A 12,364-nucleotide genomic window follows, 5' to 3' on the forward strand; every position below is an offset into this window, starting at 1 on the left:
TCACCTGTAGCCATGTTTTCAGTCACATCATATCATCTTTCATATTGGTCACTGCCTCAGCTCTGTTTGGTTACCACGGTTTAATCACAACGGCACACACACACACACGCAAGATGGTTTCACCCCAGTTCATGCTGGGATACATTCTTGCAGGGAGCAGTAACATTGAATGCACTAGCCCTGAAACGTGAACCATGGCTATGAATGCACCAGACTAGACGCCACCAAAGGCCATTGTTCACATTGTCAAACTTGTTGAAAATGCAAAGCAAGGGAATAACGGTGCCATTATTGATGACTAACATCCACACCTTTTCCACAATTACAAGACTGACAGTGGGATGTCGTGGAACATAAATTGACCAATATATACAGGAGACAGTTACAGCTACTGGTCTTGCTGTTTGCTAGTGTGACATACAAAGATTTACTATCCCCTCCCTGACATGACTCATCTTTAAGCTGATCAGTGCCTTTAGCTGAGACACACCAAGTGGAATTTGAAAGCATAGGCTATAGCGTTGCCATTCGGCAACCTATCCAGCTCCACAGAAAAATTCTCCTCACTTCGTCTGTTAAGTGGATCCTGTCACACATATTAAAAACAAATCTGCCGCAATGTGTGACACATCAAAGGGGAAATGGAAACCAACCCACTGTTAATGGAGTGAATTGTGGAGGATGTTAGTGCATGGGACATAATGGCACTGGCAATACACCGACTGCAAAGAATCCTTTTTTTCCCTGCAGGGGGTGAGAATGGGGGTGCAGACAGTGGTGTACAGTCAGTAACTATAGTATATAGTACACTCAAGTACTGTACTTACTTTTTGGTTGTTACTTTCTTCTGTATTTATAATTTTTTATAAATTTACTTCTACTACATTACGAGGCAATTATTGTGCTTTTAATCCGCTACAATTATTTGAAAACTTTTGTTACTACTTACTTCGTAGATTTGGATTATTATTACAAAACACACTAACCACTTCAGCCCTATAGTGCATTTCAGCCACGTTACGCATTTCACAATGTGTTGCCATGCGAAGTAGATCTGCTATTTTCAAAATATTTTTTTCTACATAACTGACTACATTTGAATACGGGACATCTACAGTACTTGTAACAGACTATATATCTACATTGCAGTACTGATACTTTTACTCAAGTAAAAGATGCGAGTACCTACTTCTTTCACGGGGTGTATGGGGCCTCTGTATCTTTCTGGCGCTCCACACAACCTGCCATTCAGATAGCACTCCGAATGGATCAGAGATAAGATGTGATTGTGAGACACCAGACCGAGGAGCAATCACCAGGATTTCCCCTTTGACAGATTGATAGATTGATGAGCCAGCTCCCGCAGAGCAAGCCTGCAGATTGGCCCCTTTGACATTGACAGATAAAAACAAGAAAGGTTGTTTTGTTTTTCATGTTAAGCCTCTAAACGGGAGCATCGTGATAAGTTCCAGCCAAGAGGAAAAACCTTTGAAAAATCAATCGTCGTATAGGGAGGGAACGTTCGTTCACCTTGCAGCTGTGCTTGTTAGACAGATATTCTTGGTTCGAGCAAAAATGTTAAAATATCGTACTCTCCCTGTTTGATGCTTATACATGAAAGCATGCCAATCATTTAATGATTTCATTAAATAAAAAAAAATTGTGACCAACTTTTTATTTCATTAAATACATTAACAACAAGGTCATTGTTCTACTACCTCATCAGCTCATTAATTTATTGTCAGCACATCTGTGGAAAAATATGAACTGCAGCACTTTATATTCGGTCGTGAAATAATGTCCCATTGAGACGGAATCCAAGGCGAGATGTGAAAGAAACGGATGAAACGGGAATGACTTGCACATGCTTTTAGAGGTGATTAAAGCTCAGGGACATAGTCACATAAAGTGTCACAATAATGTAGCCATTTATTTCTTGAAGCCTCCTGTGCAGTGAGCAATGCTGAATTGTATGTTTATAAACAAAAGTTCCTTTTGGATATTTGAGTCATATAAAAATGGTTCATTGTTTGTTTATTTTAGTAAACAATGCATATTTTCTTTTAGCTATACAGCAGGATTTCAGGTTCAGGGGTAGAATATCAGAGATCTCACAGCCACATCTGGGAATTGGGGTTTGTCACTGCTGACATGCATTTCCTTCCATCTTCACACAGGGTCTACACAGCAGCGCTCTCGAGAATTGCAATGAGGAGCTTCCAAGAGTATAGAACAGATGCTGTGTAAAAGATTGCCTGTAGCCCTCACACACACAAACACGCACGCACAGTCGCGCGCACACACACACACACACACACACACACACACACACACACACACACACACACACACACACACACGTGCGCTCACACAAACTCGCAAGCACACCACTGGACACATCTGACAGATCTTTCACTGCAAACTGACTGATGATGACCACGTCTTTCTCTAAGTGTGTTTCACATGTGCGGCTGCATGCAACCAGAAATCACTATCTCTCACTTGTCTGTATATGGCAGCAGTGCAGTGGTCCTCAAACGTTTTCGTGTCAATGTATTTCGACTGCAGACCCCCATCAGTAACCCAGGAGACCGGAGGCCGATTCTATACAAATGCCTTCTAAATCAGATGTTCTCTCACTTTAAAGATTTAGGAAAATTTTAAAAATAGATGTTCGAGGTTGTAGATCTGCTATTTTTTTATACTAAAATTATTTAATTATTATTACTAAAAATTAAATTATTTCCCCGCAAAAGCTGAATAGCTGTACAAAATAGGTTGAACTGAATTAGATACAATAACCTACTGATTGACACATTTACAGTAGCTGCATGGGTAGCCTTCCCTTGGAATCCTTGAAAAGAGGTGTGTGTGACACAGTTTTAAAAAGACAGTGGTGCCATTAAAACACAGAATTATTTTGCTGATTATAATACAAAATCTCAAATCTAAAATGAAATTGTGTATCTAAAAATCCAATAATCTAAAACACAAATCTAAAATCCACTATCATTTAAGGATCTGTGATTTCTTGTATCTCGCAGTTCGGCATGTTGGAGTGACCAGGACTCAGGTTGTCTCCATTCCTAGTTTGGCATCCAGAGATCTCCTTCCTGAGAGGGTTAGCCAGTTTCTGAAGTTGGACTTGGAACAGCTTCCTGGCGAAGTCAAGGCATAGTTGGGTACGTCTCTCTGCTAGGGTGCACAATGTGGGGGTACGGAGAGCTCCTGTGAATCCTGAGTACCTTCAGGCCGGGTATGATTCTGCAAGCCCGTTTCTGAACTCTTTCCAGACTTTTAGTCTGGCCTACAGTCAAAGAACTGTGCCAGACGTGGACTGCATACTCCAGCACTGGGCGCACAAGCCTGTGTAGATCAAAACCAATTCAGGGTCTTGGACCTCAAATGTTTTTAGGCTCGTTTACCCAGCTGTCCAGACCATTCAGGGTCTGTTGGAGGGTGCAGGGTACCTTGGGCTTCCATGACTGGGCCATGGTTGGTCATATCATCCACATATTTCCAGTGGTGTGTTCCATCCTGGAGGGTGCTGTTAAAGGGGAATTCCACTCAACATTTTATTATGTCATTAATATACCTTAGAGCTGTTGTGTGGAAATAATTAAAAAAAAGTCCCCCCATTCTGTGTTTCCTAGAACTGGAGGTCTGAAAAAAATCATTAACATGGTGAAACACACACATGATGTCATCAAGATACAGTGTATCATTGATGTCTATCAGCTGCTTCAAGAGAATCGTTCGTATTTCACGTCAAACATATTTGTTGTAATGGATTACTTGCACCTGAATGGTAATATTTTTCATTCATATCAAACGCCAACAGGTGCAGCAACGTGTTTTCTGTGATTCGATGTGCATCGTGGTGTGCATGCTGTACTCTACAGTCTGATGAGGAGCATGAGCTCGAGCACAAATAATAATAAGGGTAATAATAATAAAGAGTAGGCCTAAAGAAAATAATTTAACACCACAAAGTTTATATTTTTGTAGGATGTGTAGTCAACTTTATCACCCACTGTCCTCCAGGGATCTATCTTTGGTCTCCTATCCTTTTCTCTCACACACTGAATATAATTTGCCTGTTTTCATCTATTATGACATGCCCAGAAATGGGATGCCATGCAGGGTTCATGTGGTTCAGCACACTTTAACATTACTCATACAGTCATACATGAGCATGGGATACACAAAAATAGCCCCACACACACACACACACACACACACACACACACACGCGCGCACGCACGCACACACGCACGCACGCACGCACGCACGCACGCACGCACGCACGCACGCACACACACACACACACACACACACACACACACACACAATAATTTCATTCTTTCAAAGCCATTTAGCGTTTTGCTACCGTTGAGGCATCATGACAGGGGAATCATAGCTGAAATCCATGCAGGTCTCAGAGAATGTTAATTGGAAAATGTCAAAGGGCCTGTTTCCACTTTTTCCACGGTTGCCTTTTGTTCTGTCCTGAAAATGATTTGGACTAAACCCCCCCCCCCCCCCCTGCCCCCCTCCTACAGCCCCAGGGGTTGCCTACATTGATAAGGTGAGGTCAACGTAAGCTCGTAATCGACTTCAACAGCTTATTGCCCCCCCTCCCCTCCTAGGTATTTTAGCACAGAAACAAAGCGTTTTGTGGTGGAATAATATGGGCCTGTGTGTAGAATTGCTGCTGGAAATGTTCCATTTTAAATCCAAGGCTTTGGATAATTTCAAGTCCATTGTTTCGGCCGCGTAGGCTATTTTATACAAGAAAAGATAAAGGGTGGATAATGCGGTGCTGCAGTTTTCATTAATGCGACTATTACAGATTACAGCCGTACACCCTAGCTTAGAATAATAGAACACTATCAATCTATCAGTTGAATGAGAGACAAAATGTAGGCTTTAAGTAACCAAATCAATCCTAGCGTCCCTATTGGTATGTCATAAATTAGAGGAATATTTTCCATTAACAATAGCAGATCTACAAGATGACAATGAGCCTCGCATGCCAGACCCCTGGGGGACCGGGGGTCCCCCAAGGGTCTATAGAGTAAAAGTGAGGGGTCTATAGAGTAGTCGTTAAAGTGATTATGTATTGCAGTCTTACAGAGTTTTAAATGAAAGGTGTTTCTTGAGTGGATCTCGAGGAGACAGTCTTTTGGAATTTATACAGTATGTTGTATAGTTGCTGAATCATGACCCAGATATGATGTTGATATCTGCATGCAGGGAGACTTCTCGTAGAGACGTCCCATTAGTTATTAATATATATTTTTACCATAAAGTGTGGTGATGTATATTGCATGTTTTATTCAGTCACAAACACTGACTATAGGTACTATGAGCAAATATGACATCTCTTCTTAGACTCGTTGCACTTGTTGGTTGGGTGGCACTCTCTCTGAACGTTATTATTGTGGGATGACGCCGGATGCTTTTCATTTAATTACACACGCCGAGCTATAAACATGACCTTGGCTATCGGCGGGCTGAATCAATAGCTGACACTTCTTGTGTGGGGTGGGATGGATCTCTGCGTGGCCTGAGCAACAGCTCCTCTACGCAGTCTTGTCATACAGATCAAATACAACCACCGTGCACTTCACCAGCTGTGAAAGGAAATACATTAGAAGCTAAAGTAAGCGGCCTCCTTATAGATGTCTCTGAGTCTCGTCAGCTACACCACCGCCACGATGGCGTCACCTGTCAGAGCAGCATTTATCTGACAGGACGTGCACGTGACACTGAAAGCAATACATCCTATGCAGCAGAAGAGAGCATGCCCATTATTGGTGCAGCGCAGCTCTTTCTAGGCGACATCAATTTTAGATAAAGAAGATTGGCCTTTTGGCTTTTCATTAGTCCTATAGAATGATTCAATTGAGAATGAAAATTAAGAGGATTGGTATTTGGTCCAAACCCTGCAATCAACAGCAGCACATAAGATCAACGGCACACACAGAATATGAGGGGAAGAGTTGATGAGGGATTTAGTCATGCTGGCTTACCCTTTAAGACACGTCATGCAGTCAGTCAAGTCAAGCAATATAAAAAAAGTTGTTTCAGATCAATATATGGAATGAATTCTGTACAGGGTTTGATGAGGTCAGATCAACATGGAATGTCAGAACAGGTCAGCTCCATTATACTGTATGGAGATCTAGGGGTGGCAGCGGGGGCAGTGTTTTGAGTATACAGGGTTTTATGAGGTCTGGCCATATATGGAGTGTGTCTTGGGACTACAGGGTTTGATGAGGTCAGATCAACATATGGAATGTCAGAACAGGTCAGCTCCATATATGAAGATCTAAGGGTGGCAGCGGGGGCAGTGTCTTGAGTGTACAGGGTTTGATGAGGTCAGATCAACATATGGAATGTCAGAACAGGTCAGCTCCATATATGAAGATCTAAGGGTGGCAGCGGGGGCAGTGTCTTGAGTGTACAGGGTTTGATGAGGGCCTTCATTTTTAGGCCTGTTGAGAACTCTAGTTTTCGCCGGCTGCCGTCTAGAGTCAAAAGGGAGACATCGAAGAGGAAGGGTGGGGAGGGAGCAACATATGGAATGTCAGATTAGGTCAGCTCCATATGGAGATCTAAGGGTTTAAGCGGCCATATATGGTATGCATGTCACAATTACTACACTATGATGAGAAAAGTCCAACTAGTAGTAGTGGTTCTCAAAAGTTTTATTGCAAGGACTGAGAGTGTACAAATGGAACTAAATGGACCTGTAAGGCCTAGCTCTTTATGTGTTTCTTTTGTATGTCTGTGGCAGAAATGGAATTTTGACAAAAATGGCCTTTACACAAGCCACCGCCGGCGATGATCCCTTTATACAGACTTTTGTCAACAAGACTCGATCTTCAGGATGAAGCCTGCTGCAGGCAGTGGACTTTTTGAATGTGTAGTGTGAACTTTAGGATTCAATATGCAGTAAGTCCTTCTTTATCTGGAAACGACCTGTTTATCTCAGTAACATTCAGAGAGAATTAATGAAGCCCCGATGTAGAACTGAGTGAAGGTGATTTCCATGAACAATTATATGTGTTGAAAACAAAAACAATTATCACTGTCAGGATCTTGATAAACCTTATTTCAGCAACTCAAGTGTTATTTTACTGTTTTGGATTTTACTGACAACATATTAATAGTCAAAATGATTAAATATTGTATACTGTCCCAAAACCCAAACAGAGAGTTGAGTGACAGTTTTGTTCAAAACACCCACAACAAAACAACACAGCACAGAATAACATCATCAAGACAATACATAAACATGAGGTCCCTACTGTACACAGAACCATCATATCGGCAGGGTTTAGCTTTTAAAACATATTTGGAAGGTTTTCATCTATATACTTACATACTGGGCAGCAACAGTGCGACAGTGTGTCTGAAAATCTTACAGACTTATGAATGATGACAACCATGGACTGTTTCAGATGCTATACCAGGTGGCAGGAGTATAGCCACACTCACAGAGCCACTAGCAGCAGACTGCCAAGCAGCTGGTCCCCCAATCAGGTTTATTATACTGTAAATGCATGCCAGAAAAGAGTGAAAACACTAATTCCCTCTACACCAAATCTCTTGACCAAAAATGGCCAACAACGCATCGTAATATTATACATCTGCTATTTCCCCCTGAATTTCCCTCCACCTTTTGTGACACGACCAGAATATGGAGGCTATAGGGAGTAACAGATCTTGTGTTGGCAAAAAAGTGACCACTATAAGGTAATTTTGTACATTAGATTGGCAAAATAACCAATCTAATGTGCAAGCTCACAACACATTGCGATGTGATGCACTGTGAGCTTGTAGATCCAATATTTTTGAAGACGCCTACATAATGGCATGTCCAAAATACAGCCAATTGATTAATGAATGTATGGTTGCAGAAAGTAAGAAAGTGTCTGTACGTACGTATCAATCAAAAATAAATAAATCTGCCAAAAAAAGGAGGAAATAAGAATAAAATACTTTAATTGTAAATGCGAACAGCACTATTAGGGGTGGCAATTCCCACCTCTGGAATCCCAAATGACAGCCCTGGGGAGTAAATAAGTCCCATTTAGATTAGTACAGTATGTGATATCTTAGATGTTGTGTGTGTTGGCTGCTGGTGTGAAGTCATTGGGGATGTCTAATATGGTGATGACAATTCATTCAATGTATTGAAAGCTGATATAATGACTTGATTGGTTGCACCTTGGAGAGATTCACACAAACTCTAGACAGGGGGGCAGTCAGACGGATATTTTGTGAAGCCACTAAGGAAATGAAAGTTCATATAATGGCCTGTTGTTGCGCTGTCATTGGGCCCAAAAAAACCCATAGCCCCATAGAAGTCCATGTATTTGGGCCCAACTTCACCTACACTGTATTACCTTAATAAACATGGTCATGAATACTTTTTTCTTTCAGTCACTAGTTTAAAGTCTCATTTCTAATGTCATAATATTCTTTTTGGAAAATTATGGTCCCATTTATTAAAAAAATGACCATAAAGTCGCGCATGTTCTGAGGGGCGTGGCTACCGTTACAGTCGGGATCCCCCTCCCACTCGAGTCAAAATAAAAACCAACGAAGAAGAAGGAGGGAAGTCCCGCCTCGTTGTCTGGGCCAGCCAATGGGCCAGCTGGCCTGAACTGGGCCAAAACCCCTGGCCAAAACGGATCTTGAAAGATGGCGACTTCCATTGCAAGGACTGAAAGGCTTCATTTTAAGTTCATGTTAGACCCGCGGAACGCTTTGTCCATATTTTTTACAGTCTATGCTCTAGACACAGACAGACAGCTCTTGCTAAACAGGGTCAGAGTCACACCTTTGGGAAGTTGCAGGGGGTAAAGCGTAAAGGGGACAGCAATGAACCTGTTTTCCAGCTCGACTCAGTGGATATGTGTGGAAAAAGAGCAGCAGTGTCCTTAGACAGATATAGACAACATATTTTCCAAGTAGGTCTATTTTTCGATGCGATGCTTGAATATTTGCCATATTTAGCCATTATAAAATAATGTTTTGTTGTTCTTTATATTCCATATTAGTGATTTGATGATGCTCACACTGTCTGTTGAGTTACTCCTGAAGAAGACATATCGCCGGCATGCAGTCAACTGTATTAGGAGGGCTGCCAACTGCTAACACTAAACAGGTTAGTTTCAATTACAAGTTTGTCAATAGGCAATTGTGACTTTGTATACCTGGATGTTGGAAATGAACCAAAATTTGAAGTAATGCTCATCAACTGGTGGAGTGCTGGGCTAAAGAGGCTTAACAAAGGATAGAGCTCGCACACCATATGTAGGTACAAAAATGTCTTTATTCTGCAGACTCAAACTTGAAATGATACCAGAGGTGTTATTGCAAAAATAGTTATTATATTATTTACAGTATGCACCATTTGATACTCAAATAAAAAAATACATGCACAGGTCATTTTCTGCTAGTGCCCAAACTGGAACGATCTTCCACCCCATGAATGTCAAATATTGTCAAACCACAGGCAAACCACATTTGAAAACTGTGCCCGGCAATGTGTCCACGTGTCTCTGAGCAACCCCTGCAATCCCTGCGCTGTGAGCTTCGTACATCTGCTATTTTTTTATGGACAACACTAAGATCTAAAATTACACAGATGCTTTAATTCCTGGTTTTAATGGGTTAAGAGTGTAATTTGTAATATTTTTTATGAGATAATCTTAAGTTTTTGCCTTTTCTGCCTTTTATTGATAGTTCAAAGTGAAGATTGACAGGAAATATAGGGAGATAATAATAGCAAAGGTTCACATGAACGGGACTCGAACATGCGTCCCGCTGTCAGGCCAGAGCCTATATAGATATGTGGCATGCGCATGATGCGCCTCGACCACGACACCACCGGGCGCCCTGGAAATTTCCCTTTTCAATCTGAAAACATTGTGTGGGAGATTTTTGAATTCCACTGAGAGAATCTTGAAATGCATTACATTCAGCCAGTGAATTGTTCTGCAACTGCAGGCTAACAAACCAGCATAGCACCTCAATTAACTGATCTGATCCGCACGACTTCTTTAGTAGAAAGAATGGTTAGCCGTGCAGAGCACACACCTTAGCGATCAACTGTCCCAGGAAAGCCTTCCAATGAGCTGAAGCGGCTGGCTGCTTCCGAGTGAGAAAGCCACAGTTTGACACAGAATGCAGCAGCACACAACTTCCTTCAGGTCTCGGCTCACCCTGAACATCCCCGCATTCTGTTGCGATGCTTGGGTCCCAGCCAGCTGTCAATACAAGGCAAAAAGAAAAGGGAATCACCAACAGATGTCAAGGACTCTTGTCACTGCACACAGTCACACTCGCATACTATATTGGTGAATAACTTTTCCTCGGCTGTATAAGTGCCCTCATTTCCATCTTGGCTTATCTAGCAGCTGTTTAAACAGCCGAGTGCACTCAGTTACCTGTGCTTGGCTGTGGGGAATTGCTGTGTATTTGAACTCTAACTGTGCACTGCTTTGCATCATTGGACTTTTCTGGCTATCTACAGTACGTGCTTCCTGAGAACACTTCCAGCCCTTTGTGTTTCCAAATATATAAAGGAAGATAAATGGTGTACTATCCTAGCAGAGAGGCCCAGTGGATAATGTGTTTCTTTGGACAAATGAATTAAGCAAATAAGGCCTAAATTATAGATAAATGTTGTGATGGAGGCTAGGCAGACAGTCCACCCCTGAAGCAGAAATGTGTAATCTTGAATTCCCATTTATTTTCTCAAAGAAGATCTTAGGCAAGCTCGAACAATATATTTTCTTTTAATAGGAAAGGCTGTGCGCATTCACTGAACTGTTGTGATGTTGCTTGTGTTCATGTCATGTTAATCACTGCATAGCATATTATTATGCAGGGCTCCTGACGGTGTCATTTATTACAACTAGCAGCACTCTCAGAAAGCAGCGTGAGGTATGACCAGTGTCTAGAATAGTGACGTGTGTTCAGGTGGCAGAGACAGGCCTGGCAAGCCAAATAGCTGTGACATCTGGCCTGCATGCCATCAGCAGGCCACACTTGCCTAATGAACTAACATGTTCACGTTGGCAGCACTGGGTGTCCCATTTATTAGCAATTTTAGGACACACACACACAGGGGGGTAATTCTATTTGATAATTACAGCTCAGCTTCCAGGGGCTGGTTGCACCACCTAACATATTGTATAGTCAAACTCAGCCCAGTGACAGCCTATAACGTATCTTTAAAGCGTGGTTCAGACCAAAGATTTGTGATGAGGCAAAACTGTTTTAAGCCCGATTTGGTTTCCCTTATGAATCCTTTGTTATTACTTGCATTTATTGAAGGGACTTCAAATTTACATTTGGAAATTTGATTCTGGTTATTTTATTTGACATTTTGGAATACTTATCTTTATGATTGGGTGTGTTCTGAACACCTAATTTGCATATGTTCAAGATGGCAGCTATATTAAAATTAGTTTAGGCCTACCTTTGACACTATTGGCAAACTGAGGATGAGATGAGACTACGCCAGTCACTGCAACCACATGGATGTGCAAAAGAAAGATGCTGATGTGGGAAGCACAAACTAGCTGGCTGGATGTATGGGGAATCGAGATGACCGAAGACCCAGATAAAGGACTCGTCTGAGAGTTGCTGCATATGGACAACATCAGAGTTGATCTGTTCAGGCTTCAAGGTGAAGGCAACTATAGGGTGCCTGTGAGATCCAGCGTTTCCTCCAAAGCTACCTATGCACATTTCCCCATGGCCAAGGAAGGCTGATGTAGTATCACATCCTGTTCGCACATGGAAGAGAGGCAAAGCCAGTGACTTCATGGGGACCAGGAGCATTTCAGATATCATGAGCAGGAATGTTCCTGTAGTTCTTTCTGCATGAGCCAAAGCCAATCCAGAGCTCTGTGATGCTTAATGTCACAAATAAGTGGATTGCAAGAACCACAACATTGATGTCGACCGTACAGACCTGCCTTTATGGCCATTGGCCCCAGCATAGGCCAGGTGCCAAACCATTATTGTGTCTTTTTCACCACAGAACAGATCACTGAAACACTGGTCTCAATACTGGTCTGATTCTGATATAAACCTATTGTTCAAATTAATAGCCAAGCTTACCAAAAGTGTCAAAGGTTCAGGTATAACAAATTGTCCTATAGCTTCCATCTTGGAAATATGCAAATTAGGGGTCCACCCAATCATAAAGCCTTTAAGCCTTTCAACATGTGTCTAAAATTGTCCAGATCAAGTCAGATCAATTGTACATAATACATTTGCATTTGTAGATCATTTGGTTCAAACTTTAGAGCAAACGTTTACAGGTGGTGGTGGT

The sequence above is a fragment of the Protomyctophum bolini genome (genome assembly GCF_963924005.1).
Source record: "Protomyctophum bolini genome assembly, chromosome: 14".
Classification (NCBI taxonomy): Eukaryota; Metazoa; Chordata; class Actinopteri; order Myctophiformes; family Myctophidae; genus Protomyctophum; species Protomyctophum bolini.